Source organism: Chlorocebus sabaeus, chromosome 22 (assembly GCF_047675955.1).
Source record: "Chlorocebus sabaeus isolate Y175 chromosome 22, mChlSab1.0.hap1, whole genome shotgun sequence".
Lineage (NCBI taxonomy): Eukaryota > Metazoa > Chordata > Mammalia > Primates > Cercopithecidae > Chlorocebus > Chlorocebus sabaeus.
The window spans coordinates 71,107,038-71,126,346 of NC_132925.1; the positions used below are offsets into that span (position 1 = coordinate 71,107,038).

The 19,309-nt window shown below is 40.9% G+C and overlaps 1 pseudogene; it reads right to left on the bottom strand.

Annotated features, from left to right (window-relative positions):
- Positions 1-6,261: 6,261 nt before the first annotated feature.
- LOC119625690 (large ribosomal subunit protein uL6-like) lies at positions 6,262-7,256 on the bottom strand (annotated as a pseudogene).
- Between the last annotated feature and the right edge of the window lie 12,053 nt (positions 7,257-19,309).

Sequence of the window (19,309 nt, forward strand, 5' to 3'; positions counted from 1 at the left end):
TACACAGTGTCATCAATAGCAAATGTATTCAGTAGGCAGAAATAACAAAGAAACATAATGAACTCCATTTTTCTCTTTCAGAAGAACAACTTCTTTTATGTAACCAAAGGCATTTAAAATACTAATTGATATGGCTTGTCTCTTGAAACAAAGCAGTCAATGACCACAGAATTGCAAAGTTGTTTGCAAACAATGAACAAATCCTGTTCCCTGAAATGTTTTACTGAATATCTAGACTGTGTTCTTCAAAAGGCAATGGGAGAATTTTTATGTTAGCTAGAACAATTATTTAACAGAAGTAATAACACTTCCTTGCTCAGGACCCAAAGATTGGAGCAGTGAATGGGGTTTATGTAGATAACTATCGATAAAATGGGAGGTGGCAAACTGTTTCTCCATTTTTGACCATTCACAGCTGGTCATCCACATTAGTGCATCTCAGATGATGCATGGTGACCAAAGTTTTAAAACTTTCCAATCTATGGTATGACCCGTATGCAACCCATGCCACATGTGACTCATCGGATGAGTTAGACAACATCTGAACTAGTCTTTTCCTTTTAAACAAGGTGAGTCAATGGAATACATGCTTGGATATTATGGCAATTTCAAATTGCAATGGAAGTTTCTAAAAACTTTCTTTCCATTTTTATGCTTATCCCATCCCAGACCTATTCAGATAGTTCACAAAAGGCATTAGTCACCAGGTCAGACAAATAATACTACAGTAGATTATAGTTAATGGGGAGGAAGTGATTTGGGACAAATAAAGTATGATTGGAGGTGTTTTTTTTCTTTTCTTTTTTTTTTATTTGTGTGTGTGTGTGTGTTTTTTCTTGAGATGAAGTCTTGCTCTGCTGCCCAGGCTGGAGTGCAGTGGTGTGATCCCAGCTAACTACAACCTCTGCCTCCCAGGTTCAAGTGATTCTCCTGTCTCAGCCTCCTGAGTAGCTGGAGCTGTAGGCACCTGCCACCATGCCTGGCTAATTTTTGTACTTTTAGTAGAGACGGGGTTTCACCATGTTGGCCAGGCTGGTCTCAAACTCCTGACCTTAAGTGATCCGCCTGCCTCAGCTTTCCAAAGTTCTGCGATTACAGGCGTGAGCCACCACACCTGGCCCAGTGTTTGTTTCATATGTATTGTTGTGGGTTGAATTGTGTCCCCAAAAAAGATATATTCCAATCCTAATCCTTGGTACTTGTGAATACGACTGTATTAGTCCATTGTCAAATTGCTATAAATACCTAAGACCAGGTAATTTATAAAGAAAAAAGGTTTGCTTGGCCCACGGTTCTGCAGGCTGTACAGGAAGCATGGCAGCATTTGCTCAGCTTCTGGAGAGTCTGCAGGAAACATACAATCATGGCAGAAAGTGAAGGAGAAGCCAGCATTTCATATGGCCAGAGCAGGAGGAAGAGAGAGGCGGTAGGTGCTACACACTTTTAAATAACCAGATCTTGTGATAACTCACTCACTATACAGTACCAAGGGAGGCTGGTGCTAAACCATTCATGAGAACTCTGCCCCCATGATCCAATCACCTCCTACCATGACCACCACCAACACTGGGATCACAAGTAAACATGAGATTTGGGTGGGGACACAGATCCAAACCATATCAACCTTATTTGGAAATACGGTCTTTGCAGATGTAAGCAGGCTGAAATGAGATCATATTGGATTAGGGCGTGTCCTAAATACAACAACTGGTATCTCTATATGGTGAGAAAGAGCTGAAGACCAAAGGAGACACGGGGAAGAAGCCATTTGAAGACGAAGGCAGTGATTGGAGTGATGCAAATTTGCAGCTGCAAATCAAAGGAACACCAAAGATTGCTGGAAACTACAACAGAGCAGAAAGAGGCAAGAAGGATCCTCCACTTCTAGAGCCTTTAGAGAGAGAGAGACCTGCCATTATCTTATTTTTTTTTTTTGTAAGATGGGGTCTTGCTCTGTTGCCAGGCTGGAGTGTGGTGGAGTGATTACAACTCATTGCAACCTCGTCCCCCTGGGCTCAGATGATCTTCCTGCCTCCCCTGAGTAGCTGGGACCACAGGCAGATGCCACCCCATTTGGCTAATCTTTGTATTTTTTGTAGAGATAGGGTTTCTCCATGTACCCCAGGCTGGTCTTGAACTCCTCAGCTCAAGTGATCTGCATGCCTTGGCTTCCCAAAGTGCTGGGATGACAGGTGTGAGCCGCTGCACCTGGCCAACACCTTGATTTTAAACTTCCAGCTTCCAGAACTATAAGAGGCTAGATTTTCATTGTTTTGACAGTTTGTGGTACTTTTTTTTTAATAGTAGCCCTAGGAAACTATACCAGCAGTGGTGTATTAGTCCATTTTCACACTGCTATAAAGAACTGCCCGAGACTGGGTGATTCGTAAAGAAAGGAGATTTAATTGACTCATAGTTCCACATGGTTGGGGAGGCCTCAGGAAACTTCCAATCATGGCAGAAGGGGAAGCAGGCACATCTTACATGGTGGTAGGTTAGAGAAAGTGGAGTGTGAAGGAGGAACCATCAAACACTTACAAATCAGACTTCGTGAGAACTCACTATCACGAGAACAGCATGGGGGAAACCACCCCCATTATCCAATCACTTCCTACCACGCCTCTCCCTTGACATGTGCAGATTATGGGGATTACAATTCAAGATGAGATTTGGGTGGGGACACAGAGCCAAACTATATCAAGTGGATACTGTGGAACAACTATATTAAGAATTAATATGTACTAGGTAATAAATGATTTTATGACTGAATAAGTTTAACTTGAATAAAGTTAAGTATTTTATCTCTATAAAAATTTCTAAGGGCTTTTGACTTAAGATCAGCAGCTACAGCTGACTAAACACTTCCCTTCTTTCCAGAAAGTATGTTGAAGACATTAGGCACATTAATGCAGTTGATTATCACAACAACTCTGTGAAGCTGGAGAATATTACTCTCCTCATTTTAGAGATAATAAAACTGAGGCACAGAATGGTGAAATACTTGCACAATGGGCAGATAAAAGTGGAGCCAAGATTCAAAGCTAGACAGTTGAGTCCAGAGCCTGGGCTGTCCTGTTATATAAGGAGCCCTGGGGATCTTTAAGATTTCCCATCATGATGGTGAATCTATTTTTCGTGTGTGCAGAGAATTCATGGGATGAATGTTCAATGGAAGAGGACTGCTGACCTGTCACTGGCCACACATTCTACTGCTTAGAGTATAATTTCAGGATTCAAGCAGTTTAGGATCCCTGGAAACATTAACTGAAACAATTATTAGTGTCCTCCAGTGGTGGCAGACATATTCAAAGAGCTGAACAAATTATTTTTCTAACTAAATAGTCTCACTTGGAATCACCTTTTTTTTTTTTTTTTTTTTTTTTTTTTCCTGCAGGACTCAGGATTTGAACAGGAAGGCACACATTGGTTAGTGACAAATACAGTCTGACAAAAGCAGAAGAAGAAAAACCCACACCAGCGAGTGGAAAAAGGAGCTAAATCAATGGGCTGTGAGAATTGAAGGAAAGCTGATTTGGGCATGAAGAAATGGTGTGGTTGTGAGGCATGCCACGTTGCTGAGATGATGAGCTTGTTTAAACAAATGAACAACCCAGAAGAAATCAGGGAGACTTAGACACAGAACCAGCGGGATGCAACTATTGGCAAAGGGAAGGAAAGTGGGAAATACCCAATTGCAAGCATTTAAAAATCCACACATTCAGAGAATGGAGTGGGTGGATGACTGCAGAGGAGTAAACGATGGTGCTTTTGGTGTTAGAAGGTCAAGATCTGTTTTCCCACTCTCAGAAGATGACTCGCTTCTTATTTGATCAAAAATAGTGGAGCCGTCAGAAAACAATTCCCTCCTATTTTCACCACCAAATCAACCACCCACCTGCATCTGTGTCCATTGATTTTCCTTCCCACCTGGCACATGGAATACATGGCCCCTTCTCATATCTGCCCCTCCACCTATGCTGTGGAGGGTGTTCCCTCTCACCCTCCCTAGGACTTTCCTTCTGTAATCTTCCACTTTTCTTTTTTGTGTCATTGTTTTTTCACTCTTTACAGGATCATAAAAATCAGTTTATAATCATTCTAAAATTATTTCCTTCTCTGAAATGTTTTCCCTCAAAGCTACAGTCTTCAAGCTACAACCCTATATTTCACTCCCCTCCTCCTTTATAGCAAAACTGAAGAATTCCTCGTATTCTATTTTTCCACTTCTTTACTTCCCATCTATCTGGAAAGCACTCTAATTAGGCTTTTATCCAGACCATTCCACTGAGTTATTCTCTGTATCTTTGTCATCATTAGAACGACTTTGGGTCACCTAACACTTTTCTAGAACATACCATCTCCAGAGCATTGTGTCTTTAGTTTAACATGCAGTCCTTTGGGAATCCAGGTATTTTGCTTGTTTTGGATATTTTATCCTACAAGCTACAGTATTTATTATGTAACATTAGGACATTCCCCCCGCTACCCAAATCTGCAATGATTACATTTATGATTTCTCCAATGCCACTGCCTACTTTGTTTTATTTCAAAGAGATTTTTAAAAGACCCGTTTATAACACTGAACTTTTGTAATTGTGAGGGTCATCTCTCCAGAAATAAATACTCAATCTGTGTATAAAGAAAAGCAAAAAATAAATGTAAGAAATTAATTATGTTTAGGAGCCTCTCTCTAGAAGTATCTTAAACTAGAATTGACTGAGTATCCTTCAGGTGAGGTCTTCCCTAAATTACATTTGGTTTTTCACAATAATGTAATTGAAAAATTTTGTAAAGACTTGTATGTAAGATGATTCCCTATTTTCTGAATGGTGAGCTTTGGAGAAAACACCTCACCTCATATTCAGGCACATATGTTGTTTAAGGCTACATAAAAACCAGATTGATTGATCTGTCACAGTGGTTGAAGTAAACCTTACCCTGTATACTGACAACAATTTCTCATAGGCCCAAACAACTAAACCACTTTTCTGCAAAGCAACACATCTTGATAAAATCCTGCATTCCCTGTCTCATCTCATTCATTTTCTATATAAAGCACCTCTTGAACACACAAGTGCCCCACAGAAAAACTGTCAGACCTTTAATTCCAGGTACGAACTTTAGTATTCCATAACTCATGGCCTCATGAAACCCATTTCATATTTATAACCTATTTTTAGAAAATTTGGCCTGCCCCCTCTTTCTGAGGTTGGTTTCCTCATCCATGACATTCAGGTTGTTGTCTCAAATCAGAAAAAATAATGAGATTGCCTGAGGGTACGTTTCCTTTAGCACAGGTCTCTGAAGCCCACACATAGTATGTTCTCATTTCAATGGAATTTTTGGATACTTCTGCCATCTCATTCTGCTACCCCAAAATTTTTCAAGAGTTCAGAAATGGATGAATATAGATTTGAGAAGTGAACATGTAGAGTAGACATGTTCCTGATTAGTAATTTTCATTTTTAAGAAGTTCAACAAATGAAAACCTTTTAGGTGATTTATAAATCTTTCTGTCACTAAAGATAAGATTTTTAAAAAAATGTTTAATTCCTGCTCTTTTTCCAACATCACTCTGCCTTCCATTACTAAAAACGTAAAAAGTACTACCACAAAGAGGAATAAGTAATAAGGTCTACCTATAGTCCATGATTTATAGAGTTGGCCCAAGGTCATGTACACAACCGTGTGGCATGACTTCAGTTCACCAATACGTAGCCTTCTTTCTATGCAACTGGCCTGCTACTTAAATTCTCCCCAAAACATCTTTTGGCTTAAAACATTGAAAACCATAGCCATTACTGCAAAACAACAATAGCAACACAAAGAATATCAGCTATTATTTATTGGATATATATTAACTTTTAGGATATATTTAAGTGATCTACCCAAATTATCTCCTTGCAAGTTAGACACTATAATTAACTCAGTTTTTCAGATAAGAAAACTGAGGCTTAAAGAAGCTAAGAACTTCCTAGACAAAGCTATTTAAGTTGAGGGCTTGATGAAAATCCATGCTCTTCTCCTCTTTGTATATCACCCCATTCTCAGAGCTAAAATGCACCCAGTAGATTCTCTGATCCAACTGCCTCATTTTCAGGATACACAATGGATGCCAAGAGAGGTAGAGTGACTCATTTGAGGTTACACAATAGCTGACTCAAGATCATAGCCTGGATCCTTCTCATTTAAGTCTGGTGGTCCAGGTGCAATATGATACTGCATCCAACATAATTAGGATCCTGGAAGACAAGGGATTCATACTGGTTTTCCCTGCCCCCAACTCCCAAAATCAATAGAGGTCTTTTATTGCATCATTAAAATATTGCAAATAGGTCTTAGGAATTATCCGCTATCTTGTTTCTGTAGCTGGACGACTCTTAGATCTTATTCACCAGCCTGCAAAACTGTTCTGTTTTCAGTGACATAGATATCATCCCCAAATTTTCTGATATCCTTTTTAACTGTTGTGATTTGTTCAATCAAAGCAGTTGAATTTGAAACAAGATAAATGTTTCCTTCAACGATTAACTCACCTGGCCGGGTGCGGTGGCTCATGCCTGTAATCCCAGCACTTTGGGAGGCTGAGGCGGGTGGATCACGAGGTCAGGAGATCGAGACCATCCTGGTAACATGGTGAAACCCCGTCTCTACTAAAAATAAAAAAAATTGGCCTGGCGTGGTGGTAGGCACCTGTAGTCCCAGCTACTTGGGAAACTGAGGCAGGAGAATGGCGTGAAGCCGGGAGGTGGAGCTTGCAGTGAGCTGAGATCGCACCACTGCACTCCAGCCTGGTCGACAGAGCAAGACTCCATCTCAAAAAAAAAGGATTAACTCTGAGCTTGAGGTACTGAACAAGCAACACTTGGCCTCATCCAGACCCTGCAGATGTATTTTTCACCCAAGAAATTTTGGATTTCAACAAGAGACCCATTCTCCTGGATAACAACATTGATGGGGGAGTGAGTATACACAGACATCATCTTTTAACGAATGTCCAGTATAACACCCTTGATCATGTTTTGTACCTGACTACAAATAGTGCAAATGGTAGTCAGTTCCTTTCTATTTCCCCACTATTTGCCAACCTGGAGCTTATTCTTTTGCTTTCTGAGGAGATGGAGTTCTACACTGATGTGATTGAAGTCCCTCTGCAGGGTTTCTCTGAAGTCCTTCATAGTAACTGTGCTTCCCTTCAGAGTGATGTCCATGTTTTCTGGAATGTCCGCAGTCAGATTGCTGAGAATGGTTTTCATTCTTGTAATAGATGCAGCAAAGAGACACACTGGCTTTTGCCTCAAAGGAAGCTGACTTGAAAATGTAGTAGAATTGTGTACAGGCACACACTTAGGAGAGAGAGTGGTGAATTCTTAGTTCCAGTTACTTTTCAGCTTCTTTTAGTTCATTCCCATCATGCTAAGTTGGCAACCTTCAGCCTATACAAAGTGCTACCATTGATTTAGTGTCTAACCGTGTAGTTGTTTGGATAAGACTCAGAAGGAAATCCTTTTTGTTCATCTCATCTTCCTGAACTCTGCTCTAACTTCACTCATCACATTTATATGGAAAGTGAGACCAATAGACTAAGATATATTTAGAGATATTTTGTATGCTGCATTTTCATGTTAGTTACTCAAAGATAAATAGAACATTTTCTCTTTCCAAGCTTCACTTCTCTATCCAATATCTATCATACATCTATCTCACTATCCATCCATCTATTTATCTAATCTCTAATTAAATTTTTACTTCTATAGTGATCAGCTGAAAAGACATACTTATACACCAAACCAAACATGATAAAATAACTTTTTATCTCATACAGCTAACAGCTGACTCTCTATACACTCTGATTCCAACTATGCTTTTGTTAGGTTTTTGCCAAAACATTTCGCTGAGCCTGAGGTAGAATTTTAGAACCACTTCTGAGGTTGACTGCCAAACCTACAAATTAATAAAATTAACAGGGACAGTGACTCCATGCAGTGGTGGCACAAGAGAGGCAATTGCACAAAGTATGCCAGAGATTTTGATCAACAAAATTCTTCTAACAGATTGCCTGGCTGGAGTTTCAGTCCTTATTTGCCATGGTATTAATGCATACTATTTTTCACAGATGAAAAGAAATGATTGTGTTGAAGAATAATTTGCCACCTCTTCTAGTGGAGTTTGATGGAACTGTTCAAAGCCATGTGATCAATGAATTATTTATAGACTACAGTACTAATATCTGGTAGCAGTGCTATTGTTAAGGGTATGTCAAGCTTTCCAATAGATCCTGGCTTTTTTTTTTTTTTTTCCCTCCTGAGCATGGATCCCTTGCCCATTTAAAATTGTAACAAGTAGAAACTTGGTAGAGAGAATGATATTTTATAACAAAAATCACCAATGGCCCAGTAGACAGCAAAGAAAATTGCCCTTTCCCCAGTTACATTTAATCTCCAGGGACAAAAATTTGGAGGTAAGGGAATGGGAATAAGCATACATTCTCTCAACATAAAGCCAAGATGGCTTAGTGTTAAGAATAATGATACAATATGTTTTTATGTAAGATTTAAGGCAAGATTAACATATGAATAAAGTTCTGGGCAAGCTAATGGTTTTATCAGCTCACTTTCACACTATCTTTTTCACATTTATGGGGGCCTTTGTCCCGTCGGAGTCAGACCTACTCCGCAAGTCCTCTCAAGACAGCATTTCCTAACATCCCTCTATCCAAACAGACTAAATTGTCCAACTTAAGGATGGGGAATATGTGTTGCTCATGGCCGTAACAGACATCACTAATCAACTGCATCACTATTATAGCACTCTGCTGCTGAACCTTCTTGGCCAAATCATAATTAAATTTTGTTAGTTATTTATGCACTGGTAGTCTTGGAGAATGCATTTTACTACCCCCATTTTATAGGAAAGGCAAACAAGTTTTCAAAAGTTACATAGCTAGGACTGGAAGCAGGGTCTAAATTCTACTTTAAAACAGTATAACAACTGTTCCAGGTATCGTGGGGATAGTGGTAGAAAAACAAAATGCTACCTAGCTTTCAATTAAGTCACAAGACCACTGCTAAATATACATATATATAAAATTATATTTTATATATCAATTATATAATTATATATGTTATATTACATATAATATATACTATATATCATTATATTACATATAATATATGCTACATATAATATAATATATAATTATATTACATAAGGTTCTTCAGGATTAAATAGAATTTGACAGAGAATCCATGCCTTGGGAATTTCATTTTTGAAAAAGTAGCCACTGTACATTAGAATGAATTGGATTTCACTCACCGCTCCCTAAATCTCATTAAGCCTACCATAATCTAAGTCATGAAACATCTACCTGGAATATTGCATGGCATTCTAATTCAGGGGTCTATGACCTGGGTCCATGCATAAATTCAGGGGGTCCTTGGAACTTGGCTGGAAAAAACACTTCATTTTCACCAGCTTTTAACTACAATTGAGCATTTTCTCCAAATATGTCTATCTGTAGCAAACCACAGAGCTATAAGTAGAATCTGTGACTTGTTACCATTAAAAATCATTAAAAAATTATACATTGGCTGGGCACGGTGGCTCACGCCTATAATTCCAACACTTTGGGAGGCCAACATGGGCAGATCACAAGGTCAGGAGATCAAGACCATCCTGGCTAACATGGTGAAACCCCATCTCTACTAAAAATACAAAATTTAGCCGGGCATGGTGGCGGGCACCTGTAGTCCCAGCTACTCGGGAGGCTGAGGCAGGAGAATGGCGTGAACCCAGGAGGCGGAGCTTGCAGTGAGTGGAGATTGCGCCACTGCACATTACAGATATTGAAAGTATCTTGAAACATAATTGCGCTCATGATGTTTTAGAAATTATGGTGGATTTACCACTAGATACTGTAATTTAATAAATTCATGAAGAGACATATATTTTCCTAAATGGCAGTTTTCTTTCAACATTTTGCTAACTGCATTTTGTATAACCGTTTCCTTCACAATCTTGTGTATTTTTTCTATACTTGAAAACATTTTCCTGAGGAGGGGTTAGATGACAAAGGAACACAAAAAGTTTAAACTCTTGTTCTTACTTTTTCCCTTGCTTTCACTTGTACTCACCATGGTGTGTCCTGCATGCATCATCTCAGTGATTCTTGACAAAGATGAGTTTTATCATGTCTCTCTCCTGCTTTTGCCCTCCAATGGTTCTAATGAAATCTAGAGTCCTTGCCATAAGGACCTATGCAAACTGCCCCCACCTTCCCCATGTTCTCAGATCCCATCTGCCAAATCTCCCCCTCACTAATCACTTCATGTGGGACCCCCACACTGAACTCTTTGCCCTTGCCTTGTACTTGCTCTTCCCTCTGGCTGAAAACCTTGTTCCTGGTTATCCTCATGGTTCTCTCCTGACTTCCTTCAGGTCTCTGCTTAAGTGTCACTTTATCAAAGGGACCTTCTTTATTGTCTCAGTCCATTTAGTGTTGCTATAAAGGAATACCTAAGGCTTGGTAATTTACAAAGAAAAGAGGTTTATTTGGGTCATGGTTCTGCAGGCTGTACAAGAAGCATGGCACTAGCATCAGCTCCTGGTGGGAGTTTCAGAGAAAGGGGAGCCACCGTGTGCAGAGATCACAGGTCGAGAGAGGAGGCAAGAGAGCAAGCAGGGAGGCTCCAGGCTCTTTTTAACCCTTTTCCTGTTATATATGCAGCTCATTGCCAGCACTCATTTAATTTTACATAAACACACTCTTTGAGGCTGAAGTAAATCTGACCGATTTTCAATGTGAAAATAAAATATAGAAACTGTTCTTGGAGTTACATGTAATAACTAATATCGGGATCATCTGAATCATCAGAATTGTCTATTTCAGAAACGTTGGATCCATGCAATGAATTTTCAGCCAACAACTGTTCAAGAATGATGTTAACATCATTGGCATGCTATGTTTTCTAGGATTTGACATTTTCAGCCATTGAGAATTACTGTATTTTGTAAAATGGAAGTACCACTACTGAAAACAGAATGCTATAAATAGAATGATGTCTTTTGTTTCTAAAGTCTATTTACTAAAGTGACGTGAACATAAATAACAAATGTGAAATATTTTGTGGCAAAGTTACTTTGGGGTAAATGCGGCAGCTGCAAGCACTACCTGCAAGTATTCTCAGGGCAAACGGGCAAAACGTTCACAACCAGCTCTTGCAGGAACTAACAGAGTGAGAACTCACTCATCCCCTCCCTACCCCGCCAAGGAGGATATTCATCTCTTCATGAGGGCTTCACCCCATGACCCAAACACCTCCCATTAAGCCCCTCTTCTGATATTGGGGATCAAATTTCAACATTAGGTTTGGAGAGTCAAATATCCAAACCATTGCACTTATCTTATTTAAAATGTTACTGCCAACCTCAACACTCTTTTTCCTAAACTTGCCTAATTTTCCTCATTGCTCTTATCACCATGAATGTATTGTATACTGGTGGTCACCCCACTGGACACTGGAGACTCAATTTTGTGTTGAAATAATGAACAGGTAAATGGTGTGCAGGAAAATGAACAGAGAAGCAATGTACACGTAAGACATGGCCACGAGATGCCCATGGGTCAAACTAAAGATTATTCAAGGCTACTGATTATTTCTCCGGAGTCCCCTTCTGTCAGGGGAAAAGTTAAGGTGATCGCTATGGTTTGATAATAGGCCAGGTGATTTTACTTTAGTCTTCAGTAAGGGGAACTCTGGGAGGTCTGAGCAAAATCAGCATGTGGCCTGCAAGAAAGAGGTTATTGAACTGGAGCTAGCTATATGGCCTCTCAAAGGCCTGTGTTTCCCAACTATAAAATGGAGTTAATAACGCTACCTACTCCTCAGGGCAGTACAAGGGTGAAATGAGATAAAGCAGGTAAGAAGTTTAGCCCAGTGCCTGGCATGTGGTAAGTGCTCAGTAAATGTTAGTTGTCACTTTATTATTGTTTTCATTATAGAAACGAATCATCTAGTTATACTGCTGTAAACTTTAGACTAAGGCTTCCTCGCCTAGGAGACCTCAAAATGCTTCACAGGGGTTGTGAGGCCCCCAAAAGTAAATACCAAGTACTTTTTGTGTGAGCATATCTAGATTTTTCTGGAAAAGAGAATCTGTAGAACTCCTCCTGATGTGTCTGCTCCTCAACACCAGAGTGATCCAGTATCAGGGTGAAGACATAGAATGTGAAGAATGGCCGAGGCAGGCGGATCACGAGGTCAGGAGATTGAGGCCATCCTGGTGAACACAGTGAAACCCCGTCTCTACTAAAAATACAAAAAAATTAGCTGGGCATGGTGGTGGGCACCTGTAGTCCCAGCTTCTCCGGAGGCTGAGGCAGGAGAATGGCGTGAACTCGGGAGGTGGCGGAGTTTGCAGCGAGTGGAGATCACACCACTGCACTCCAGCCTGAGCAACAGAGCGAGACTCCATCTCAAAAAAAAAAAAAAAAAAAAAAAAAAAGAATGTGAAGAATGGCATGGTGAGCTGTGAAGAATGGATGGCATGGTGAGCAATGCACAGACCTGCTGGCTCAGCAGAACTGTTAAGCCTCAATTTAACCAAAAGTCTAGGGGAAAGTATTTGTTTTCAATGGAGCAAACACATTGTAGAATAGAAGGTTAAATATTCATGAACTTGAGAGAGAAAACACTAGAGTTAAAGGAAATTTCCTACCACAGAGACTTAGGATGATGATCCCATATTCCCAGAGAGTACAGGATCACTTACATTTGCTAATGGGTGGTGGTGATAGGTACAAGATAGTATAAAAGTTTGAGAAACAACAGTGATGTTTACATTTTAGTGTGCATCAAAATTCTCTTGAGATGTGTGTTAAGATGTGTGCCAGAGATTCTGACTCAGGGGGTGAGCAGTAGATCGAAAAACCTGCATTTGTAAGAAGCACCCTGTATTAGTCCATTTTCATGATACTGATAAAGACGTGCTTGAGACTGGGTAATTTATAAAGAAAAAGGTTTAATGGACTCACAGTTCCACATGCCTGGAGAGGCCTCACAATCATGGCAGAAGGCAAGAAGCACTTTTTTTTTTTTTTGAGATGGAGTCTCCCTCTGTCGCCCAGGCTGGAGTGCAGTGGTGTGATCTCGTCTCACTGCTAGCTCCGCCTCCTGGGTTGACGCCATTCTCCTGCCTCAGCCTGCCGAGTAGCTGGGACTACAGGGGCCTGCCACCATGCCCGGCTAATTTTTTTTTTTTTTTTTTGTATTTTTAGTAGAGATGGGGTTTCACCATGTTAGCCAGGATGGTCTCGATCTCTTGACCTTGTAATCCGCCTGCCTTGGCCTCCCAAAGTGCTGGGATTACAGGTATGAGCCACTTCACCCGGCCAAGGCACATCTTATGTGGCAGCAGATAAGAGAGAAAGAGGGCCAAGTGAAAGGGGTTTCCCCTTATAAAACCATCAGCTCTCATGAGACTTATTCACTACCATGAGAACAGCATGAGAGAAACTACCCCAGATTCAATTATCTCCCACCAGGTCCCTCCAACAACATGTGGGAATTATGGGAGTTACAAAAAAAGATGAGATTTGGGTGGGGACACAGCCAAACCATATCACACCATAAGTAATTCCAATATAGGTGGTCCAAGGCCCATTCTAAAAAAGATGAGTCAAAAGGAAAGAGGTTAGAAAACAGTCTTCTCAGCAACTTTCAGCTCAGCTCACCAGGATCAAAGAGCATAGCATTCAGGGCCAATGCTTTAGGAGAGATGTATTTGCATGGTGTATCTTTTGTATCTGAAGTGTTGGAGACCTGTGCAGTGATAGGAGGCTAGTTGAGGCTTAGACATCCTTACCATTTCCTGTTTGGAAACTTGGCTCATATCCACTGAACTTCCTATGTTTCATCCATAATCCTTTTATCTTAGAACACTTGTTTCTATGTCCAGAAATCCCCAGGTAAGTTCTGAGTTGTCTTCTGGAATCCTAGATTTGGAAGGAAGACCTAGTGAACAAATGCTACCAAAGAAACAAAACAAAGTGTGGTAGATTATTATTCAGCAAAAAATCACTTGCTTTCACTCCTCCCTGACCTCCATAGGAGTAGTGTACATCCCAGCTTCATGGGAACTGGGCTTTTCCTGGTGATAGGCTTTGGCTAATGGAAGGTAAGTAGAAGGGACAGTGTCTGGATTCCAAGCTTATGTTGTATGATCTTCATATGTTTCTATTCATCCCTCTGTGTATTGGTTTTCTGTGGTTGCTGTAACAAATTACTGTAAATTTGATGGTATAAAATAACTGAAATTCTTTCACTGTTCTGGAGGCCAGAAGTCCAAAATCAAGAGGTCAACAAAGTTGTTCTCCCTGCAAAGTGTGTTCCTTGGCTTGAATTTGCCTAATTCTAATCTCTGTCTTTATCTTTCCACAACCTCCTTGTACCATCTTCTCTTCTGTATCTTATAACAACACTTACTTGGTCATTGGATCTAGGACCCACATAGATTGCAAATGATTATCTCATCTTAAGATCCTGGACTTAATTACAGTTACAAAGACAGTGTCTTAGTTAGCTTGGGCTGCTATAATGAAATACTATAGACTTGGTGACTTAAACAACAGATATTTACTTTTCACACTTCCGGGGGCTGAAAAGTTCAAGATCAAGGTGCCAGCAGATGCCATGTCTGGTGAAGACCCTCTTCCTGGTTTGCAGATGGCCACCTTCTTGCCATGGCCTCACATAGTGAAGAGAGAGAGAGAGAGAGAGACAGAGAGAGATAGAGAGAGAGAGAGAGAGACAGAGAGAGAGAAAGAGAGAGAGAGAGAGAGAGCTCATGTCTCTCTCTCTTCTTAAAAGGACACCAATACCATCATTTAAACTCCACCCTCATCTAAACCTAATTACCTCCCAAAGGCCTTACCTCCAAATACTACCATATTGAGGGTTAGGGCTTAAACATGAATTTGGGGGGAAACAAACATTCAACCTATAGAAGACTTTTTTCCTAAATAAGATCACATTTACAGGTTCAAAAGGTGTATTAGTCTATATTCACACTATTGATAAAGACATACCCAAGAGTGGATAATTTACAAAGAAAAAAGGGTTAATTGTCTCATGGTTCCACATATCTGGGAAGGCCTCACAATCATGATGGAAGGCAAGGAGGAGCAAGTCACATCTTACATGGTGGCAGAAAAGAGAGAGCTTGTGCAGGGGAACTCCTTTTTATAAAACCATCAGATTTCATGAGACTTATTCACTATCACAAGAATAGCACAGGAAAGACCCACCCCTGTGATTCAGTTACCTCCCACCAGGTCCCTCCTACCACACTTGGAAATTGTGGGAGCTAAAATTCAAGATGAGATTTGGGTGGGGACACAGCCAAACCATATCAAAGGGTTAGAACACGGACATATCATTTTGTAGGGTGTGGGGACATCATTCAACTCACTATACTGGGAGTGTCTAATGTCTACAGTGAGAGGAACATGCTCCAGTTCTTCAGTCTGGGCCTCAGAAGATTTGAGCACAACCCACAGCCTGAAGCAGAGACACCTGCTCAACTGCCCAACTTGAACAGAGATAATTGCTGATTACTGTGTGCTTCTGAGACTTAGTGATAGCTTGCTGTACAGCAAAAGGTGACTAATACCCAAGGAATGAAGAGCATGCCCACTTAGTCCCCTCTTGGCAAAAGGGAATTTTGTCACAGACACAATAACAGTAAGAAGTGACTTTGTATTATGGAAGTTATTAGGGGAGGCTGGTTTTGGTTTCTTTCACCAGATAATTTACCCCCAAATTGGCCTGAGAACATTCATTCTGCTTCAGGATTCACCTATAGTGATGTAATTGCCAACTTGGAGAGAGTGGGGAAGGGAAGTGGAAATGACTTTAGCATTCCTTACTTGCATGCTCCTCAATAAAGCAACCCATGGTTGCAAATGATCATAAGACTCCTTTGGATAATTTGCATTTCTCTTTACAGACAGAACTTGGCTTTTTTTCTGAGGAAATACATTTTGATACAAAACACTTTAACCTGCATATATATACTAGCCTTGGTTCAGCCATAAGAAAGAAATTATTAGTCAGATTAGGGAAAGTAATGGATGAGCCTGTGAAAAATGGGTTTGGCACCAAGCAAACAGAAGGCAATATATGGGAATGGTTGAGGTATTCAGCAGTGGAATAAAATTACAGCCTCACTCACTCACAACCTGTGGTCGTTGCCCATGTACTGAATTAAATAAGACATTGAACTCATTTTCACAGCAACCTGTATAAATAGCTGCAGCAGATTCCATGAACTGAAAGAAGAAGCCAAATTTTGTTTAACTTTGTGTCCCCAATTCCTGGCATCAAGCCTGATGCTAACTATATGCTCAATAAGTGTTTGTTACATTGAACACATGGGAGCAAGAGTGATTCTCTTAAAATTAAGACAGACCGTGTAATTCCTCCACTGAAACCTTTTAGTGGTTCACATCTCATCCAGACACAAACTCAAAGTCTTTTTGATGCCTGTCAGAACTTTGCATGGTATGATCCTGAGCTCCACTCTGACCTCATCTGTCCACTACTGTTCTACAACACACCAGTTCTTCCCCAGTCACTTCATCATCCTCTCCTTGTTTGTAAAACTCACCAAGCATTCTCTAGCTTCAGGAACTTTTCACTTCCTAACTTCTCTGCCTGGATTGCTCTTTCCCTACATATCTGCATGTCTTTTCAGTCTTTGCTCACACCATTTCCTTCTGCATTTGGCCTCCCATGACCATCATATATAAAATTGCAATTCCCAGCCTCACTCCCCAACACTTCCTGGTTTCAATCACTGCTTTATTTAGCCATTTATTCCTACTTCAATTTAACAACGAATATTGATATATTTATCTCTCTCTTTAGCTAGACTATAAACTCTTCCAAAGGAAGAGTGTGTATATATATATATATAAAAGCTATCTATCTATCTTAAAACAGTGCCTGGCACAGAGTAGTCACACAGTAAAGATTTGTTAAATGAGTGAAAAAATGGCAGTTTGTGCCATGCATTGAGTGATTCCATGAATAAAAAAAAATGCATTTTGGTAATGAATGCTGTTGCTGCACCTTAGTACCAGAACTGTCCTTTAAAATTTACCTGAAAGGGCCCTTGTTTCTGCTGCTCTGTCTTCTGACCACACTGAGGCTTCCTGAGGTTTCCTTACATGCCCTGTCTGGCATGCTATGCCTCCTGTTTTTAGGCCATAACACTTAAAATCCACTCTCTTATAAATTTTAGGAGAAGAGCCAAGATGGCCAACTATATGCAGGCAGGAAGAACATCTCCCACCAAAAGACCGGATAGAGAAGACTGGCACACTCTGAGCAGACCTTCGGAAGGAAGGCAGTGAGAATAGATGGAGGGAGGATGCAAACCGTGAGTTGCAGGGGGAGTAAGGTAGGAACCCTACACAGGGCTGCTGAGCACCAGGACTTATTCTTGGCCGTCAGTGGCTCCTGGGGAAGGACTGAGTTAAATGGGCAAAGAATGGTCTACTCTCACCATGGACCTTCAGAATCCTAGCTGCAGGAGAGCCTATGACCCCCATGAACATTTGAGCTGACAGGCACAGCTGCTTGGAGAGGTGGCAAGCACAGAACTCTAGCCTGTGTGGAGTCCAGAGGGTTTGGCATGGGAATGGCTACAGTGGAGCATGGCCAGGGATGTTCATACCCCAAGGCTTGCCATGCTCCCCTAGGTGGCTTTGGCTTTTGTTGACTCTTGGACCTAGACAAGGCAGGGTGGTCTTGCCTGTGGGACAGGACCAGTCTGATCTGAGCAGCCCCCTGTTTGTAGGCGTCTCCTGTGGTCCCTTCCTGGCTGTATCTGCTTGCAGCACAGCCTTGGATGCACTTTCTGGCAGCCACCACCACAGATTCTTTGCTGGTTGTCCCCGTCTAACTGTCAGAGAGTTTCAGTAGATGGGTCCCGGAGGATGTGCACTTGCCCACAGCCTCCTCCCACTGCTTTGCCAGCACGTGTGGACCTCACCACGCTATTGCCACCAGTGCACATGTGAACCTCGCCACTGCTGTTCTGCCCCTGCCAGTGCAGGTATACAGTACATGTGTGCATATGGATGCCATTACCCCACATCTTCTGGTGTGTGCACACCCTCCCACACCACTGTAACCACCAGCATATGCACACAGACACCACCACATCAATGCTACTGGAGTGAGCACATGTATGTGGTCTCTACCACCTCACTACTGCCGGCATACATGCACTTGAGCATGGACCCTGCTGCTACCACCCCAATGAAGTGCTTTTGCCAGATCATTGTTGCCAGTGGAGTGGGAACACCTCAGCCCCTATAACACAGCAGGTGCTTAACCTCAAGGGGCCATAGAATAAAGCTGTAGGCTTGGTCCCAGCCCTCCAGGGTTAGAGCACACAGCCTAGGAGTGCTAAGCTGAGTCTTGGCCCCCTTAAATAATCCAGGAACAAAGTCAGTCAACTGGGTCAAACCCTCAAGGGCACTGAAGAATATAAAAGCAAAAAAACCCCATCCAAAGGACAGCAACATCAGATATTAAAGGAACATCAACCCACACAGATGAGAAAGAACCAGCTCAAGAACTCTGGCAACTCAGAAAGCCAGAGTATCTTACCTCCAAACAATCACACTAGCTCTTCAGCAATGGTTCTTAATCAGGCTGAAATGGCTGAAATGACAGACACAGAATTCAGTATCTGGATAGTAACAAAGATCATTGAGATTCAGGAGAAAGTTGAAACCCAATCCAAGGAATCTAAGGAATCCAATAAAATGATACAAGAGCTCAACAAAACTGATTTGATAGAGCTAAATAACTCACTATAAGAATTTCACAATACAATCAGACACTGGATCACCTAGATTCATAAAACAAGTTCTTACATACCTATGAGGTGACTTAGACAACCACACAATAATAGTGGGAGACTTCAACATTGCAATGACAGTATTAGATCACAGAAACAGAAAACTAATAAATATATTTGGGACTTAAACTCGACACTTGACCAAATGGGTATAAAAGACATCTGTACAATATATGTTCTTCTCTTCTGCATGTGGCATGCACTCTAAAATCAACCAGACACTCACCCATAAAACAATTCTCAACAAATTAAAAAATACCCTAAATCATAACAAACATGTTCTTGGACCACAGCACAATAAAAACAGAAATTAATACTAAGATGATCTCTCAAAACCATACAATTACATGGAAATTAAACAGTCTGCTCCTGAATGACT